The sequence below is a fragment of the Pithys albifrons genome, chromosome 2 (genome assembly GCF_047495875.1).
Source record: "Pithys albifrons albifrons isolate INPA30051 chromosome 2, PitAlb_v1, whole genome shotgun sequence".
NCBI lineage: Eukaryota > Metazoa > Chordata > Aves > Passeriformes > Thamnophilidae > Pithys > Pithys albifrons.
Window position 1 is genome coordinate 112,000,080 of NC_092459.1, and position 21,567 is coordinate 112,021,646.

The 21,567-nt window shown below is 39.9% G+C and overlaps 1 protein-coding gene across 2 annotated transcripts in view; it reads right to left on the reverse strand.

The window, feature by feature from the left end:
• Positions 1-21,567, reverse strand: part of MACROD2 (mono-ADP ribosylhydrolase 2) — an 842,575-nt gene that overhangs the window by 510,469 nt on the left and 310,539 nt on the right. The gene's annotated exons all lie outside the window — the stretch shown is intronic.

Sequence of the window (21,567 nt, forward strand, 5' to 3'; positions counted from 1 at the left end):
AGGCAGAGCATCCTCTGTCTCAGCTAACAAGGTATATAGTGCACAGATATATTTTTTTTCAAGTCCAACCCACTTTTGTAGCCACAGGCTCACAGTAAGATAAAATATCCTTATGTTTGATGGCCTTGTCAGGAGAGGGAATGATCCTCTCTTGCATATCCAAATTCTTTTCCCAACCAGAAGCAGCACCAGCACTGCTTTCAGCATCTCTCCAGGCACATCAGGATGTTGCTGCTCTAACTAAACCAATTAGCAAGCAGCAGATGTCCAGGGCAAGTATCTTTTCCATGGAAGTCTGGTTCCTTGAAATCAGTTGAAAGGTGAAGACAACCAAAGTTAAGGACTCTGGCTGGGCTTTAATTCCTGCCACAGGGAGGAGATGAACCACAGACAGCAATCAGAGCAGGAAGGCAGAGCAGATGAAGGCAGCCCTACAAAAACTGTCAGATACAAACAGGGACCTGCAGTGCACTCTCCAACTTTTTGCCAGATACGTCTCTAAACAAATTAGTTTAGCAAAACTGACATCTAATTAAGTCTACTCTTTATTGCATGTCGTTCTTCTTGTAAGTCCATGCAAAAAGGGTTATAGGAAACTTTTTGATGGCATTAATTGCCAGCTGGATTCTTAGATCATTATTCCAGCTTACCAGCTCCTTAAATCAAAATTCAGGGCATGCACAGAAAAATCCTTTACAGCACATGTGATCGCACCAGGATCTTGTGTGGTAAGCAAATCTAAAAGCAAATCTATAAAGATCTAGCACAGCTTGGGAAAAAACCCATAATTTCAAACTAAGGGGGGAAGGATCAAGACCTATTCTCCTGTTGAGGAATGTGTGGGCACTGAGGGATTTGAAACCATTCTGTGTTATGCTCCACACACCCTGCTGACAGCCAAAACTCACAAGGAAACCTCTCCTAGTGCTTTTGATGACTGACAATCTCCATGTGGCAGTATTTTCATTGGCAGAAAAGGAACATAAAAGGGACAGACAAGACAACCTTAAATTTCCATTGATCTGTCAGACTAAGTTAGAATCCTCATATTATCAAGTAGGCTTTTTTAAAAAGCTGAATGTGGAGTAAAAAAAGGAGGCTTCAAACTTCACAGGGGCTAAATCCATTCACAGTAAGAAAATTTTAACAAATGATTCTTGACATCACACAATGAAGACATGATATAGTGGGAAATTGTCACCTTAAGCTGTTATTATACATCTCTGTACATCTATCTTTTTATCTATAAGCTTTGCTAAAATTTTTTAAAAGTGCATTTTTAAAAGGACCTGGAAACACAAGGCTGTGAAGATGAACACTCAGCTAGAATTTCTCCAGCTCAGCAGAGAGTAGAGCACTCATTGTGGCAGTGGTTTATTTGGACACTGTGTGACTACTCTTCCATGGAAACCATGTCCACACAAAGGTAACAAAAAGATAAATATATCTGAGGAAATGAGACCTTTACAGTGTTTGTAATTGCCAAAGTGGCTGCCTGGCACACAAACCTCAGGGCAGCTGGAGGTCTGAGTGTTTGATGGAGTTTGTAACATGTGTGTCCCTACTGCTGTTGCATCTTCCTTCAATTTACAATCACTTACTGGTCAAAACCCACTATGAACACCCTTAATTGCATCAAGATTATCTTCTCAGGAGGCTGCCACTATCATGTACTGTGACAGATTTATGTTTTGCTGTATTTATGGCTTCCAAACTTCACTAAAAAGCAGCTCATGAAATTGCTCATCGTGACACAGCCAAGCACAGAGCCTGCCATGCTTGTGCTGTTGATGGGGTTGACTCTAGATGGAGATTTTTCCAGCCACAGGGAATGTCGCACCTGAGTTTTTTCCAGTGTTGGGAATATTTAAGTGCTGGATAATAAAAATGTATTTCTTTAGAAAAAACATTTATAGAATATAAAACCTCAATAGGATCACATACATGAAATTTAAGGTCCGTGACTTCACTGACACTCGACAAGCCATTGCAGATCTATTTACCTGTTTCCTAAAATATCACATTAAGACACACAACAAATATCACAAAACCCACTGGGTTCAAATAGTTCTTAAAATATACCCCAAAATGTGTCTTTATGGAGCACATGATGGAATGGTTGTCCTGAAAACAGTGTGTGGGCAGCTCTGTGAGCAACAGCTGAGGAGCCACTTCCCATGTCAAACCAAACTGAGAATCTCTTTCCCTACCTTGCTGTTTCCACACCCAGAAAAAAAACAACCATCTCTTCTGCACTTCTTTAGGTTATTTTCATAAAACTAAGGTGGTTCTTGGTCCCTTTTGTAGCACAGGGGGTGTCAGATCCCTCCTTGCCCAGCCACGTCAATCAGATCTGCTCAGTGCCCATTCAAACAGCAGAGGGTTTAATAAGATGTGGCAGCAGACAGTCCATCTTTATTGCTGTTTTCTAAGCTATTAGCACCAGGGAAATCAAAATGAAGCCAGCAAGACCAGGTGCACAACACTGCAAATGTATGCTGGTACTTCTCCTCTCCATAGGCTAACACAGGAGTTTCTCATTCCTTCAGCAAGTTGGTTTCCACATTAATGAAAGCAGATCAAAAAACCCATAAGTGACTCCTAGCTGGCTTTCCCTTCTTTTGTTTAAATCACTTTTCCTCTTTTCCCCATTTCATATTCCTGACAATTATCTTCTTGCTATTATTGCTTCCTTTATTTTCTTCCCCTTACTAATGCCCCCGGTAGGAACGTGAAAACGCCAGTGTCGCTTGTAAAAAATGGGTTTGGCTGAAATAAATAGAAGGATTCCTCTGACTCATGGATTTGGCCAGAAGTAACTGGGTCCCAGCTGAATGTCACAAGATATGAAGTTAGTGGATCTCAAACCAGGCAAATTCAGACCAGGAGTCTAAGTCAGCATGTCAAAAGTTCACCCTTCACTCTGCAAAAAGCAGGAACCATAAGTTTTCCTGGCTGCTGCCTGTTTGTTATGCAACCTCCAACTTAAAATGTTATGGTCTTCAGGGAAATTTTATATTTAATTTTGGGGTTTTTGTACTTCCTACTTATTACCTTAGTTACACAAGTCACATTTTAAACTGCTGCCGTTGATGGAAATAATCACAGCTCCAGATGACACACTTGTTATTTGTGCTGCTCTGATTGTAAAATTGATTAATGAGCCCTGAATTTAGAAGCTTCTATACTAATAATCCTGGGTTTTGAACAGCCTCACCTTCCTCAGCTCAAACAGAAGAGGTTGTTACTTCCTGACAGTGAAATATTTATGTGTTCACGTGCACGTATGAAATATGTTTTAGCAGTCAGGGATTTTAGGTCTTGTTTAACAAGAACACTGTAACCTCCTGTCACACATTTAAGGTAAAGATGTTCTACAGACACACTGACTGTCTAATATCTGGAACATCCAGAAAATAAAACCTCCCCACGGTTAAGCCTAAGGTCAACAATAAGTGTTTGATGCTCAAAAATTGAAGAGTGGAACTAATTTAAACTCTCGTTCAGGAGATGTCACTCTTATTCAGGCAAGAACATTTCTGCTGGCTCCAGTTGCTAAATGATGAATTGTTTACTAGCAAACACATGGTTGTTTTTTTTATATTACCCCAAAAGCCACATCAGCAGGTACCAAAAAAACCCATGACAAATCTCTGATGAAATAAAAGTGGCAGAACTCAAATATATTTATCAACATATTCTAAGTTTCTTCTGCACACTGAAAACCAAATAATCACTGTATTTACATACAGATGTAATGGCCCGTACATGCAAAGCAAACTCATTAGTTTACAAACCATAACTTTAAGAGCAAAAATAGACTTTACCAGCACTCAACCAGCATCTCTCTAAGCAGAATTCTGTCAGCAGGGAAAGCAACAGCAGGAAGCTGTGAACTTTCAGCACTTGACTGCTCAGCCATGAGCACCAGCATCTCTCAGCATTACAAGGAAGGAGAAAGTCCATCACAGGGAGATGGGGCTCTCACTACAAAATGGACATCAGAAAATGAAGAGAAACCAGCAATATTAATCAAAACTAATACATGCAATTAATAATTCAAGCCCAACATGAGGCAAGACTCACAAAATAACGTTGAAAAAAGAATGTGTGTTTCTGACAACAAATGCATGGACGCCTCGGTACCGCAATTCCCAGATATGCCGCAATGCAGCATTCCCAGAAAAACCAGGAGTCACCCCAGCAGTCTTGGAGTCACTCACGAGGCAGCAGAGATGAAACTACAAATCCAATACTTTGTTTTACCCCTAACTGAGGGCTGAGCAAAGAAGGAGTTTTTCCTTTTTCCAAGAAGAGCTGACCCTTCACCCCTGCTCAGGTCTGTGGGAATGGGAATCTTTAAGCCTGGCCATGATTTATTAATAGGGCAGGATCAATTAAAAACTCATATTTCTAGCTGACCATTTTATTACCAGTAAGTCTTAAGATATTATCATTACCAAGGGGTAATAAAAACTTCTCCTGCTGTGTTTTTTCTCTCCAGTTCTCTGACTGTGTGCACATGCCAGTCAAGGCAGGTAGTTCCAAATTCCTCATGTGAGTCTTTCATCTTTCAGAATGGCAAAAACAAGCCATAACCATGTTGTTTTGAGACTAGAATTTTTCAGGAAGATGTCAGCAGTGAAACAGCTGAAACTACTCAATCTCCCTTTAGCAAATTTGAAATATATAACCCGTGTTTAAAGATAGTAAATACACAGGCAATCTAAATTCTACCTAATTACAGAGATTATCTACAGCATAACATATTGCACAAAAATACAGTTACTTAAAGTTTTAAGTATAGCAAGCTTCTCTTCAAGTATTAGTGTCTTTTAAGTGTCTTTCAGGTTGTGCATTTTCCACGTGTCTCTCCCCTCTACTGTGTTATTTCTAAGGCAGCAAACCCCTGTAGAGAGGAGGTTCTTTAACAAATAAGTGAAAATCTTGCTGCCACTCTTGACAGCTCAGAAGATGATGCAGGTGACATCTCAGAGGCAGTTCTCAGAAGGTAACGTGGTGTTATTTTTTACACACACTTGGAAGTGTGTGACTCCCAGCAAAAATTCCCTCAAGAACTTGGGACACAGACTGGTTTTAGCTTGAGTCTCACCTGAAATGCCATCACAGGATGGGACAGTGACTTCTCCTTTAACACTGCCTGCCCCACACTGGAGCTGGCAGAGAAGTTACAGCTGTATCATCATCTTTCATCTTTCCTCTCACACGTCAAGAGGAGAATGGGAAAAGCAATCTTAAAGTTTGCACTCGATGCAAAATGATGTGAGAATTAAGTGTGAGCCCCCAACCAGGCAGTGCAGTACAAGCACCACTTGCTCCAGAGAGGAAAGCACAGCTGAGTCTGGAGGTACCAGCGACAGGTGACCAACATCCCACCCACCAGCACTGAGAAGGCAGAAAGAAAAACAAGCTTCAAGTCCAACCTGAACCCTTGAGACGCTTTGGTGTAGCTCCAAAGCTGGAATATGAGTTTGTGCATCGCCAACACACAATGAAAAGGTTCCAACTCTCAGGTTCGTGTTGAGCTGAACCACAGGCCCATGAAAAGCATAAACTTCTTGGATGTCTCATGCACACACTGAGAAATGTGTGTGCTCTGAGAGAACAGAGATTAAAGGTGAGCATTGGTGCTTTGCTGTGGTATTTTCTTAGTCAGATTCCTTGAATTTATCAAGTAATCCCCTTCAGGAGACTCTATGGTGGCTGTGCTTAGAGACCAAACACCTATTTAAAACTACAAAAAGCACAGAACAGCTTGATAAAGACCAAACATGTGCAAATAGATGGAAATAAAGCAGAACCTGAGAGCTAGTTTTAGCATTTTACTGATTTATAGTATTTTCACTTTTTTTTTTTTAGTGCCTTATTCCAAGTCCTAAAAACAAAACAAAAATCCACTTGAGTCAGGACAGAGGTCAGCAATCACCATTTCAACTTAAAATATCTCCATTTAAATGCAAATACTAGCCTTTCTTCCTGACCTTTAAATGCTCATTTCATAGAAATGGAATAGAAAGTGTAAATTTTCTGTCTTGGTATCTCTGAGCAGTTCCCGTGTCATTTAGTCACAGTTTTTGACACATAATTCCTTCTTATTAAACATATTCCTTCTGATTAAATATGTCATTGTATCAGTGTGCTCGAGCTCTTCAGAGACAAAACCCAGTAATTTTGCATGATGTTTCATTTCACAGAGTACACAGATTAAAATGGAGATTATCATTGCTTCTTGCTCTCTATAATTTGAGATAAACCCAAGTTTCTGTGATACCAACAATAACGCTACAATGCTCTTGCTGAGGCTTGATAATAAATTGAAACAATACTGATACAACAGAGGCTTGAAAAGAATCCTCAAACCACTTCATCTGACTCAAAACCTCCCCTGTGTAACTCCTATGTATTACCCTTAAATTTCTTGGCAATTAATACATGATTATACGCATGAAAATAAGAAAATTAATTAATTTATATTTCATTAAACACAAACAGTCCAAAGAGATTCCTCCCTGCTCCTAAAAGAGCCATCCCACGTTTCTCCTCTTCCAACTCCTCTGCACCTCCACACTGACACAGGGAAGACCTTGTTCCTTGAAAGGACATTTTTCTGCCTCTTTGAAAAACCTGACACTGCCACTTAAAGGAGCAATAATTTGTAAAATGTCAGATTTTCAGCTGGAGGGCAAAAAGGTACTGGTTCCTGGGTCAAATATAGTCACATCATCATCTCTGCAGAGCAGAGGTCCACCATTAGCTGGACCATCATTTCACATGTCATGGGGCTGCTCTCCCTGTTTCACCAGCAAACCATTTTGTAGGTGCAGGTGCCCTCTCAGAGGGGCCAGTAGGATCATTCCCTGTGCCTGCACATGCAAAAATGTTTCTGTTGGTGCTGTTTTTACCCCCTGCAGTCATTGGTTTCTTAAATTACAGCCCATCCCTTGCCATGTATTTTATTTCACGATTCAAAGCAGGACAGACTTAATTTTACTGTCAATGAATTACACATGCAAATCAGACTGGTGTTCTGACAAACATGACTCTAATTTTGATTTTAAAAAAAGCCCCATAATTATGCTTTATTATACCATTTATGGGGGGATGGGGAGAAACATTTTAAAGCCTGATGGCACTTGTTCCTCTGACTATCCATTGGGCAAATGGTAACAGCAAGTCTAAGGAATTGTCAGAGACTCATCTCTCAAACCAAAAATAATGAAGAAAAGCCAAGTGTGACAATTGGTGCTTTGTACAGATTATCAGAGTAATTTCTGGAAAACATTTCAGAATCAAGGATCATTGCTTATATTTTTTGACATCGTACAGAAAGTTTCTCTATCAATTCTGTAATTCAGAGTGTAAATATTAAACAAATTAACTCTTTACCACCAAATGCTATGGAGTTGGGAAGGATTTAATGCAGGCAGAAGACAGAGCATAACGTCAGATGATTCCTAATGGCAGCAGCCAGAGAATCACAGCACAGTCAATTCAATTGCCAGCAATGCCTCTTTAAGCTCTAACGAACCATGGGGCCCTAATGAGAGGTTTCACTGAATCCTGACCAATCAAGCAGAAATTTCACGGAGAAAAGGTAAAAGCCAAGAAGCAAAACCACTCAATAGCTGTATTTTACAGCAATGTATTCAACCATGGCTTAATGGTTACCCTTTAAATCTCTAAAACCCATCAGGACAGAATTTTAACTCTGCAGTGCAGGTTTGGCTTCTTTCTTCACCCTCTTTGCCTCCACCACAAGTGGGAGAGAGTGAGTTGTATGGGGAGAAGAAATAAATGCTGAAAACCAGTGACAGGAATCACAGCACCCTGATTTGTACCCTGGCACTGCCTTAGGCTGGTTTGTACCCTGGCACTGCCTTAGGCTGCCCTCCTGGTTTGAGCCACTTTGATTTATTGGACCATTAAAGTTCTAGCAGTAATTCCAGTGCACTGCAACAACTCATGGTTACTGACAGGAGGACTTTGTGGCTTAAAAAATACTGGACCTGACTGAATTCAACACCAAAACTTCCACTCTGACAGGTTCTGTTTGACCAGTGGAGTTTTACACAGATGTGTCTTCCAAGCTGTAAAATGGTTTTCCAAAAGAGAAATCAAAATATCATTAGCTGGCAAAAAAAAAAAAAAAGACAACCCAACTCTGATCAGAGGGATGGGCAGACCTTTACAATGCAAAGGACAAAATAAGTGTTTGTCTTCCAAAATATTCTTGGGCTAGCCCAGGTTGCAGGATGAGATCTGATTCCAGAGTAACACCAGAATCTGCTGAGGAAACACAAGCCTTAGGAACAGATTTAATTTTTCTTACTAGAGCAAGTCAGAGGAAAAAGAAAGGAAGAAAAGTGATCAATACCTCTGAGTTCTTTCTTTTTGAAAGGTAAGAATGTGGATGCTGCTGACTTAGCAAAGGTTGTTCTCCTTAGAAGAGTTCAAGTTGGGATGAAGGAAAGGACTAGCTCTTCACGAATTTCAAGACCACAGAAGCTTTTTCTTCAAAGGATGATGATGAAGGACAACACAGAAAAAAATCTTTCCTTTCTGGCTTTAAGAATTACAGTGAGGATTAGTGTGTCAGCAGATCTCTCTCCCCCTTAAGTGGGACATGTCATACTTACTCAAGCTCAAAACCAAATTAATGGATTTGGGGCCTTATTCTTTACAGAGTCCTAGAAAAACCCTGTGCTATGGGGAAAATATCTCCTACAAAGCACTTCACTGAGGTTTCATGAGCAAACTGGCACAGGAAATTTTCACAGGAAAGGATAAAAAGAACCTAATCTAATTTGCTTGGCACTGGAATAAATGAAGAAAAGTCACGTAGTGGTCAATGATAGGCTGCATTTCACCTTTGTGTAAGTCTGGCAGGACAAACTTGCTTTCCATTCTTCATCTATAAAATAGGAATGATATCAAGAGAGTAATATTGATGAGCTCAGAGGTCTTTTCCAACCCAATTGATTCTATGATCATGGAATAATATTCGTGAATAATAATAGTATAATACCAAGGAAATTGTGAGTCTTTAGGTTCATTCTCTCACAAAAGAAAGGTAGATCCTTTCTGGATATAAATGCAAACCTTCACTCTTAAAACACATTTCACTCTGAAGCTCCAATATCTCTGCTCCTCAGCAGAGATTGTCATGGGGCTGTGCTGCTTCTAAACCACAGAACCTCATCTTTTAAACTATGCCCAAAAAGATTCTAGTGCTTCCAATTCTAGACTAACCAGAGACAAATGTGAGAACCAGAGCCGCAAAACTGTTTCTGCTGCTTTTACACGAGGAGCTAATGAAAATTTAACCAAAAAAACATTGTTTCATAAAGGTCCGGAAAGTTAATTGTATCGATGAATTTTACCAGACAAATGTAATTATACAATCTATAGGCTTGGAATCGTTAAAAGGAAGAACTGAACTGAAAGTCGTTTTATCGGGGTTTGTGCCACAAAGGAATGGATCAGATCCTTCCCTTTTCAATGGCATGTGTCAAATTTCTCAGTCTTTTATATTAATTTCCATGAGTTTTGCTAAATATATATATATATACACATACACATATATATACACTATATAGATGTTCTAAGTCAATGATTTTCTCTCAAAAGCTGAGTTGTTTGGTGGACACCTAAGTCCATATACCCTGAAAAAAAGATAGGATTTAACAACAGCTCAGTTCAGTATGGTCTGGCCAGTCTAAAGGATTGACATCCAAATACAGAATTTTTCACTTCTATACCTTCATCCTGCCTCTGACCCGAGCTCATAATTACCTTTATGTCAGTGAATCAATTCAGCTGCGCTGCTCGAATTCATAAGTACTGACCTTTGATAAATGTGAAACCAGATGGCTTTGTTGGATCACTGGGAATTTGGCACATAGCACACACCACAAAAGCTATGCTGGTCTGTCAGCATCTCTTGTAGCTCCCCCTTTTTTGTAAGGGTAGGGAGCTGGAGCAACATATGTTACACTCAAACGTCAGTGGCTGCTGCTCCAGTTTGCTCTCCAGGCACGTTCACGAGGAGAGGCAGCGAGGTGGCACTTTCTCATCCCTTCACAACCCACTCCTGAGCATCTTTGGGTTTAAAATTTACCTTTTAGCATCTTTTGGATGGAATAAAGGTGTTTTAAATTATCAGCACATATAATTAGAGAAAAAAGAATATTTGCAAGCTGTATTAACCAGGATAACGAGGTTGATGAATGACTTAGCAGTCTAGGAATTGCCAGACAAGATCATCTCAGTGATTCAACTTCTTCAGTATCACTTCACCAACTCTGGCCAACACCAGATGTTTCTGAGGAAGACATAAGAAATCCAGATGGACACAGTTAAAGGATAAAATAATGCTTCAAGATAAATGTCTTCTCTCCACGCTGTGAACGTAACCCGAGTTCCTCTTTTGCCCTGAAGCAGGGTCATTTAAATTACTTCCAAATCCCAGGTTTTCTCATTTAGGTCTGGTTTCACATAGCAAAGAGGCTTATGTGACTGCTCTGGCCATGATGGTTTCCCTTCTTCCACCACCAGAACGTGACTTCTGGACCTTTTGGCCAACTCCGTCAAAACTAAACCGAAAGGGCACCAAAGTCCACGAGACAATTAAATTCCCAGAGTATCATGAACACCAGCTGACAGACCTAAAGAAACACCTTCCTTCACACATGTGCTGAGGGACAGACAGGCCATGGCCTGGAGCTACACATCCCGTCTGGCAGCGCCTGCACAATCCATCACCTCACACTTCGGGGCCCATCAGCCACATCAGACCTCACCCAAGCCAAAGCCTTTTGACCCAGCAGAAGGAAGGATCTCCCGGGCAGTGCAGGGGAGCAGAAAGAAAAGGAGCTGCTGTTAATTCCTTGGGGATATTCAGGTGACAAAGGACACGTCCCCGGAGGAAACATGGTTTCATTCATTTGACTCAACACCGAGTAACTTGAGAAGCTTTTCCCCTCCATGTGGAAGTATTGACCTACAAAGGTCTAATCCCAGCACCTCCCCTCCCACCTTTTGCTTCTTTTAAAGACTTGGCTTAATGTTTTAGAGCTGTAACTCACCTAACATTACACAATTTTATATCAGCTGTTGCTTTCTGTAGCTTGTTCAGTTCCATTAAACTTCTCCCCTCTTTTTCCTCACAAAGTTCTCACCTCCATGGTTTTGTATATAACAATTATTCAATATTTTCTACACCCTCATCTACAGGGAAAACAATCTTTTGAGTCTTTCTGTAAAAAAAACAAAAAAACCAACAACAATTCTTTCTGTGCCCCTAAATTATTTTCACTGCTTAAATATGGTTCACTTTATGTTGTGACAGGTTTTCTCTGAGAAAACATGTCTAGAAGCATCCCAAGTGCAAACACTCAATTAATTGATTCTTACATTCTCTTCTGCACACACAGTCCACACCTTAGACAAGGTAACATTTGGTTCAGTTTTTTAGCTGTAATCATACACTGGTCAACAGTCAATGATAACAAACATTTTTTAAAAGGAGATTCAGCATGTTTACATAGAAAGGGACTATATCAACAACACAAGCCTGTGCAGGAAAAGGAATTCAGAGATGTCTGAAGTTCTGAGATTAATTTCATCTGCATTCCCTTGTAGGTGCTAAAATGACAGATGTAATACTATAATATAATACCAGGAATATACACTGCCTGTTAACAAGCACAATAAAAATCTTTACTACAAATTGGACTGAATTTTCAAGGATGCCATAATCAATGCAAACCTGTTTTATCACAGGAGATGTGCAAGTACAAAGTTTGCACAGCAACAGGCAGTAAGGAAAAGCAATTTCAAAAGTATAACCAGAAGTGAACAACAATGCCACAGCATTTCAGTGTCACCGATTCTACCCTGTGAAATTGCTACTAACACACCTAGGGAAAATTTAAGGTGGAGATCAGAAAAAAAATCTTTCCAGAGAGTAATCAGGCATTGGAATGGCCTGCCCAGAGAGGGGGTGGATTCCCCATCCCTGGAGGTTTTTAAACTGAGATTGGACATGGCACTGAGTGCCATGATCTGCTAAAGGGACTGGAGTTGGACCAAGGATTGGACTTGATGATCTCGGAGGTCTTTTCCAACCCAAACGATTCTATGATTCTAGAGACAGAAAAAACCTTGGATCAGGAGGAAACAGCTCACCCATAGCAGAACATAAGCTGGGTTTCTCATGTAAGCTTCCTGGTGTGCATGTCAGGGCCTGGGGAACAACTTCAGGCAGCACCTGGATGATCCCTGTCACTGGGACACATCCACTGGGAATACAATCCATTTCGGAAGGGAAGGGCCACTGAGCCTCCTGGCCATGGAACAAAGGCCTGAGAAGCACATCCTAGAAAAACTAATTTTTGCCAGCCTTCAGCTTTGACATTATTTTATCCTTAAGAGGCTAAATAATGAGCATTGATGCCTTAATTTGTTCATTAGAACATTAGAGGCTTCCAGATCTATTAATTTGACGCTCTATTTAAATAGTCTACTGAATCGCTAAACTTGACTACATTAAATTTGAATTTTAAGTGATTAATTTAAAACAACTTTCCTCCCGGAACAGCAAATGGTATTTAAGCTTTTCAACTGCTGTCAACATTTAAATTAGTCATATGTAAGTGTTTCAACCTGAAGGGGCAATAAATCAATTAGAATTCATTTACTGTGCCATATCATGAGCACATGTCACAAATGTAACCTGGCAGTCCCAGGGCAGCATTTTAAATATTTTAAGGGGGAAAAGGAGTGCCTGCAAAGCAGGGTGTGGTGGAGGCACATCAGCACAACTAATAACATGCAGATCAGCAAAGATTAGTGCTATGAAATAGCTGAACACTGACCATTGCTTATGAGACTGTGCACAAGACTCAGCAAGCTGTGCTTTGTTTTCTCATTTGTTATTTTCTGTCAGTGGATTTATTTATATGAGGCAGAGAGTGATGTTACTGCAGCTTCTAGTCAGGGGAGGAAGCAGGGACAATAATTTTAACGTGTCCAGGAGTAAGTTCTGGCAGCTTTTGTTCTGTTCCTGAAGCCCTGGTGACAGAAATCACTGATGACTCAAGTGACTGAGCAAGTACCTGCAACCGACCCCACTGTGGGGCTCTCTGCAACAGAAAACTGATTTTAAATACATTTTTAAAAGAAAAAACAAAGACTGATAAGCAAAATAAATCCACACAGCAAATACTTGGAAGCCAAACTAACCCCTGCTAGTATCCCAAAATTCATCTTGGTCCATTTGATTTGTTTCTGCCAGGAAATTATTGTGAGAACCACCTGCCAAAGTAGTACCAAAACCCTTTTCACGTGATTGCCATTTCTACAGGAAATTTGTTGAGGAATATTAAGGAAAAACAAACATTCTGCCAGAGTAAGAAAACAGTGTGGACAAAAAGCAATATTGAGGGAGGAATGAGTGACACCACCAGTTTTGGATGGCTGGTCTGAACTGGCTCTTTCAAGGCAATGAGATGGAATAACCAAAGGTCACAAAAGAAGTGAGTGGAATGGCAAATCTGATTTCCTCTAATCAAATTTCGTGCATACAGGTATGTGTAATCTAATACCAGGCTGCCAGATTAAGTTATTAACCCAATTATGTTCATTTTATCACCTTGTAAAAATGAGCCATCATTTTATTTAAATTTGTTCAACTGTTAAAGGCTAAGAGAGTAATATATTCCAATGTCAATACAGTGCCAAAATGCATTTCATATAGAAAGCATCTATTTATATGAATCTTAATCAGTCTAGACAAGTGCAGAAGCATTTCTTAGAGAAGACCCAGAGGCACAGTGGGTAACAAATTGAGTGGGCATAGAGAAAATTTACATTAGTGGAACTCAAAACTCTCATTTCTTAGGCCCATTCATAATGGGGAAATTATTGTCCCATTCCCTACAGACTTTCCATTATCCCATTATAGGGAAGCCAGAACTTCTCTCTGTGCTTCCACACCCATGCACATATTGCATCAGGAGGGCTTCATTTGGTCCAGGGCCATAAATTCACCGTGAAAGGCAAAAGAAGATCCTCTCAATCTGGTCACCAAGGCATGACATCCTCAAATCCAAGTAGGATTCAGAAGCCTTGTTGAATGCACTTGTCCTACCTGGGTGGTGAAGCCCAGCTGTGCTCTAACAACGTGGCAGTCCCCAAAATTAGCAGAGTAAATACATACAGAGATTCTCAGGGCCCAATGGCCAATTTGCAAACTGCTAAGCACAAGCAAATTGAGAAGCAAAGTGAACAGTTCTGCAGCTCAGTGGCACTAATTTCTTCCAAATTGTACCCTGCAAAGCCAGCCCAAACAGCAATTCTTCTAATCCTACAATGGTACGGTAAAGGAAAAAAAAAAGACAATTTGCAGGGAAATGGGATACCAGCAAAAGGAAAAACAGATTTTTAAATCAGACAACTAAAAAAGTTCCTTTATTAGCCATTTGCTCACCAGGGCTCTTCAGTCTGTGCTTAAATGCTTTGGTGAACTGCAGCCACATCACCTTATCAATCATGATCACATTAAAAAAATATTAAAAATATGTACTTTAAATTTTGAAAAAAGGTAATCTATGAAATAGCACATGATCCTCTTGTCAGGGGCAATCTGTTATGTCCAGAGAAGCATTGCAAGACGAGGAAGACAACTCTGAGAACTTCTGAGGTCTGTTTTATGAACTGTAGACCAGCATCCCCTTTCCTCAGGGTGGTTTTTTCCCTTTCCCATTTTACCTGCCATCCTTCTTAACTAAACCACCACCACCTGTTATGAAGATTTGATGAAAACCACTCTTTTATCATGTCTTGTTGCCTGTTACCTGTTCTTACAAAACCAGCCAGGTGGAGTCACCTACAGGTGACTGAAGTTCACTCTCCAGAGAGGAGTTCTGAGGAGGAACTGGAGTTTGTATCAACACTGTCCAAACTCATTGGGCAGGAGAGGGAAGCAGGAAGAGGCACTGATCTCTGTTATCACTCCTGGTTAATGTACTTATTAAGGTTTTGGGAGAGCTCTTCAAGGCCAGCTAGAAAGCACAGCTCCTCCTGCAGGGGAGGGTTTGGGAAGTGCCACAACTGCCCCATCTCACATCACATACAAGGCAGAATTTGAGTTTACTACCCCAAGGGATGAGTCTGAATCGCTTCAGGAGGGACCTGATTCTCTTACACCCAACACATCAAGGCAAATGCAAAGCAAATGACACTAAGGCAGATGTAAAGCCAAACATGCAAGATGCAAAATAGATGGCAATGAGCTACACTGCATTGCCCTTTGAAAAATGAGTTATCTGACCACAAGCAGCAGTGCTGCATTAAGGGAAAAAGGGCTGCTTGCCATAGAGATGCTGCACCTCCCTCCCAAGAGCAACACAAGTAAAGCTCAACCAGAGAACAGAGCAGTGGGTGCAACACAAACCACGAGAGCAGATCAAAGGTGTTACCTTGGAGAGGTAAAAATAGACAAATGCAAAGAAAATGCAGCTCTCCACACCCCTGCAGCAGCCTAGTAATTACCTGTGTTTACATGAACACATGGACAACACCCTCTTCTCATAAGAGAACTCCTTTCCTTCAAACCCTGCTGAGGGCTCCAGGAGCTCAGCACGTAGCCCTGACCAACACACAGACACCAGTAATTAACATAAAATATTTTAAAATATCAACTCCACTAATTACTCCTTGAAAAAATTGTGATGAGTGGCATGAATGGCCTGTGGAAGGTGATATAGAAGCACCTCTTCACAGAAGTCAAATGAAAGTGGCAACAGGGAGGTTGGGGAAAAAATCACAACAGAAAAACAAGGGGACAGTTCTTCAAAAGGCATTCAATAAAAGAATGAATAAATGTGACAGAGTGCTTCAATGTGAAGCATTATCCAAGTTCAAAAGCAACAAGAGACATTCAGGAAACTAAAATCTTCTGAGAGTTATTTTAAGAAAAATAACACTGCTGTTGGCTGAGGAAGTCTCTGTTACAAACACCTGGAAAATGAGGAAATAATCTAAGATTGAGGAATATTCTCATGGGCCCCTGATACAAATCTAGGCTAAACACATCCTCAGTTTGATCCAGTGCAGCCAGAATCATTTCTTTGGGAAAAAAAAAAAAAGTTAATTTGGAGGTGGCTGTGGGGCACTTCACTTTAAACTCCACTTCCCAAACTCTGATCCAGGTGCTTTGATAGAAAGGGTTACAGGATTTGGGTGAGTTGCTCACTTGTAGCTGTCAGTTTTTCAGGCTCCTTCCCAAATCAAAGTTGCCTTCCTGTACACTGGTGTCCTCTATCAAACATCTTAAAATAAAAACCAACTCAACTCTGGATTTTCCATTTAACCAGTCAGAACACACTTCTCCTTGTTTACACCCTGCAATTACTCATTTGAAGGCACTTTTGTTTTATCAGAAGGCATAATAGAAAGATCTCTTTAAGGCCAGCACCCCCTGTAATGTCATTTCCCTCCATTACCCAGTTTGCTTAAAACATTTAGCCTGGGAATGGTCAGTAATAAAAAGCACTTCAATCGATCTCATCCTTGAGCTGTGCCATAAATTTTCAATTCAGGGTATCAGCACCACACATGGAAAGGTAAGTTAGAGTCTGTTAAAAAAATATCAAGCATATTAAAAAAAATTGGTGAAAGAACTTTGGGGATCATTCTCTTTCTTCTTCAATCATGCTGAATTTCAGTCTGAATCCTAATTGAACATACTAATACCTACATGTAGAATATCATATCAAACAACATCAAAATTGTTCAAGGTTTCATTTTCAAATGCACAAGTCCAACTGACTTTCAACAAAGTTCATATTCTGATCTCAAATAGAAGATGGGGAGGTGAGGGCTTAAGCTTTAACCTCAGGACAAGAGCCTTCAAAAGGCTTTCTCTCCTCTTTGCTGCTCCAGTGAAGATCTTAACTGTTTTATTAAGAGTTACCTGGGTTTCATGCTACCACAAACAATTCTGTTTGACATCTCAAAGATTCTACAAGAGAACATTTGCCCTTTACTATTTTCTGACAAACTCGGATTTTCTTACAAGGTGTAAATTGTAGCTGTGTATAAATGAGAGAGATCTCTTATTTAAAAAATTACTTTAATAAGCAAAACAAGGAGATAAGGACTGTGCTGCAGACTCTGCAGAGCAACATTGTCCAACAGCAGCTTCATCCTCCATCAGAGCAGAGTCTGAATTGATCAAATCCACTTGTGATGCTCCCAGAGCATCTTCCTACTACCCAACATGAACATTTTGAAACCCTGAGATGGATGAAATGTGTGAGGATACTCAAAGGTGATTTAAAAATCTTTTTGCCGATGCAGGGAGACACAGCATTCCTTGACCCCTCAGAAAATAAAAAATAATGGATCCACTGATGTATGTTCAAAATAATGGAGCTCGATGAGAAGGTGTGAAAATAAAAGTGTAGGGATAAAGAAAAGGTAACCAAAGTAATGAAGTGCAAGACAGGCAACAATGAGAAAAGGGCAGGTTTGCTGCATACTGTACACGTCAAACAATCCCTGTTATCCACCCCTTTCCTTCCCATCTCTACAAGACCACTCATGGGGTATAAAGTTACATCGGCAGATGAAGGAAAATCCAAACACAGGTTGGTTGTTTTTCTGTATAGACCTAAACTCACACAGAGACCATCCAAGATTGTAAACAAACATTCTTTCAAAGCAGATAAGAAAAAAAAAAGGAAAGTTGAAGTACTGTGCACCTCCATGGAGGAAAGACTTGATTCAGCAAATAATTATGAGCACACATCTGTGAAGATTTACCTCAACAGCACATTCCATGTCCTTTAAATACTAATCTCAGAAAATGTTATTAATCAGCCCAGTATTTTCCTCTAATTTATCAAAAAAACAACTTATTCTAATTCTTTTCCTCATGTTGTTTTCTTGCCCTGAGGTGAGAGCTCTTGCAATAATTCAAAACTATATTTAAAACCAATCTGCAGGCAGTAATATTGGTGGCTTGGTACCTGTCAGAGCATCACAGTTAAATCCACGGAGTTATGTAACAACAATAAATTGTCTGAAAAACCTTTGACAGCCTGTGGAGAGCCAACCCAACCAGCAGCAAAACCCTGGCAGATCTGCTAAGGAGTCATTAGCCATGTGAAAGTGGATTATTCATTGCTAAGTTGTTTGCTCTCCTCCTCTCTTTTTCCCCAAAGTCAATATGTCGTATTTCGCTCAAGAAGCCATTTTCTTTTCCTCTAATTCTTCTTCTGTCTCTAATAATTAATTCATTTTGCTTACACTGCAGCAGCCTCAAAGCCACAGTTTGAGTTTCTCAGCAACAGAACTCTGCCAGAGGCAATGTGGATGCCATAACCTCAATTACATCTCACACAGGAGAAGGCTCCACTTATTTGCTGCAGGAGTCACTCTTTTGTCTTAAACAAAATTCTTCACAGGTTATTGGGTGCCAAAGATCTACAAAAAAGAAATCCAAAACAGATAATGTGAAAAACAAATCCATCTCAGAGACAAGATGAAAGATCCATGTCAGAAAACACAGATTAGAGAAGTACATCACTATTAGTGGTTATTCTGTCAGATGATTTCACTACTACAAAATACAACATCAACAAAATATTTGTGATGGAGCTACAAAAACACAACAGGCTGATCTTTCTCACTGACTGAAATTCAATCTCAGCACTGGCTTTTCCACCCCTCAGTTCTCCCCCTCATTGCCCAAGAAAGGTTCTCTTTGGTGGCCACACAAAAATAATTCTGACTTTACAGGTGTTGTTCCTTCACTTATGCATCACTCACAGAGGTCACTGCTCCCTATGGAAGAAAAAGCAAGTTATTGGAGACTCATGAGACAGTGCCATTGATGTAGGTGGGATTAACTGTGCACCCTTCAGAGAAAAGCCTAAATGTTATTTATTGTCACAACCCCTGAAGTAGAGCAAAAAGAAATGTGGGTTCCCTGAAGTCTTTTTAGAGATGTGATATTCCAACAGACATTCAAAGTCCTTCCACGAAGTGAAAAATCAAATAGAAGACTTTGAAACGTGAACGAAGAAATGCTTTGTCCAATTAACCTCCAACCCTGAAAGAAGACAAAGTCTGCTGGCTTAGGATCACAGAAGCCAAAACAAGTGAGAAAAGATCTTTTACAGAGGAATGGAGGAAATGTTTAAAATCTCTTAAAGAGTCAAGAATGACTTGGCACAAATTTTATTTATGAGATCACCAATGGTAACAACATGAAATTAATTTTTCTTCCCTTGCAATGAATAACTGCAAGTTAATAATTTATCTTAATGAACTCTTTTTATTCACAGAAAAGACAGAAAACTACCTATTTAGTTAAGTTTATGTAACTTCTATTGGGTATGCATAGCAAGATGTAACTCCTGGATACGAATATGGCAAGAAAACCTCAAGTCTGTCTTTCCCTTTTACAATTAAAGTTGGTAGAAAACCTACCTGGTTTTACTGACTACCTGGATGCAGCTCTCTGTCCAAAGCAGCATTATGAATAAACTACTGAGAGAAAAGGACTAACATTCAGTTATAACTAAAATAAAACAAAACAGAACCAGCAGCAAACAAAATAAGAAAACTGTTGGAAGAATTTGCAGTGACTTTTAAATATGCCCAATTGTTTAGAAGGACTCACAACTAATTCTGGCTTAGTGCAATGAAATAAGAAATCATATGATGAGGGTCAAACTGAAGGGAGGGTTTTCAACAACTGTTCAAGTTCTGCAATTTTAGTGTTATCTCTTAATTGCAATTGGGAACAGTCTAATGCTTTTCTCCAAAGTGTCTTCTGTGCTTAGCATAAGTGTAACATGTGTGGCAAGTCCCTTTAATCACCATATTCACTGTGCAGGCATAAAATGGTTGAGGCAATTGCAATTTTAAGAGCTGGAGTGTGTAATATAAGGAAAGTGAAAAGAAATAGTGCAATTTGGAAAAAAACCCAAACAAACCTGAAAGAACAACTGACAGGTGACAAAGACAATAGCACAGGGAGCACCTTGAACCACAAGGATTCAAAGGATGCTTGCACTTCATTCCACTCAGAGCATGGCTCTGGGAACAAGGTCATCAGTGATGACTCTGACCTGCTTTAGGGTCAAAAAAACCCCAAAGGACACGCTCAGCTTTTAGGCTGCTCTTGGAAATGTGCTTTAGATAAACTCTCTCTACATATACATGTGTGAATATATGTAATTTAAAATAATGCATTACCATCTGCTTTTGCATATGCATTCTAATCTGAAGTCACAATCAGTTAATTTACTCCAGTTCTAAACCAGTTTTAAAATAATACAGAGACAAGTGCAGGAAATGCAGATTGGAAGCTGAACTGAGGCCATTAAGACTCTCTTGATGTGTAGCAGAGTATTAAAAAAAATCCATTAAGAAGTGCTACTTTGGACTAAGAAACTTTATCTTCATGCATCAATTCAACTGTCCACATCCACACTGGGTCTTTCTCATGTGGCTAACAGCTCAGTTCCCATTGACGCTCACAAACCTAATCCAATTTACAAGATTAAATGAAGAATTAAAATAAAAAGCCACCCCAAAGTATCAGCATCATCTCCTTAAACCTTCAGTGTGGACTCTCCCCTTTGTTATGTTTTGCTCTGTCAGTGAGTGACTTTTTTTATACAATGTATCATGGACTATCTTTAAGACTTGTATTTGTTTTTCCTTTTCGAAGACTATCCAAGCCTCAAAATTGAGGTTTTAGAAAGCATTAATAATTTACAAAAATTTATGACACATAAACAGCTTCTCAATACCTCTGAACAGAAATCTTCCACAGAACATATTCCTGTTCTATTTAATGATCCACCTTGAAGAAAGCTACACATTTTGTTTTTCTTTCAGCTATTTTGGGGGCCATTTTTAAACACTCTGAAAAATTGTTTAGTAATGATATCAGTGAAATGACCCTAACCTGAAGTTTTGCTTTTATCTTGTCTCCATGTTCTACCTTCCAGGTCCCAGGGAGAGTGAGTGCTCTTCTCCTGGAACATAAGGAAGGATAAGAGCAGGGAGTACAAAGAGAAAGAAAAGCAATTAAGCAACACAATCTCCACAACCTTTACTCATCTAAGAAGTATTTGACCTGATGCCACCAAAGTGGCCCCATAATGGAGCTCAGCTCTCCGTTAGCAGTTGGAGCAAGTTCATTTCTGTTGGCCTCTATTTGCATCTAATCTCTTATTTAGTCACAGAACGCTGAGGTCACCTTTTTAGAAACCACCTACAGAAGGAAGGCAGCAAGTGTCACGTTTCCCTGGTTGCCGCGGAACGTTTTGGAGATAATGGCAGGTGGAGAATATTTCTTCCATTAACACTTTGACCCTTCCAGTTAATGGCCTTTTGGTTCACAGGGATACAACAAACAGAGCTCCCTCTGAGATCCTGAGCTACAGGTAACCTAAGGAAGGAAAACTGGATGTGGAACATGGACATGGACACACCAAACTGCCAAGATGGAGGTTCACAAGTTGG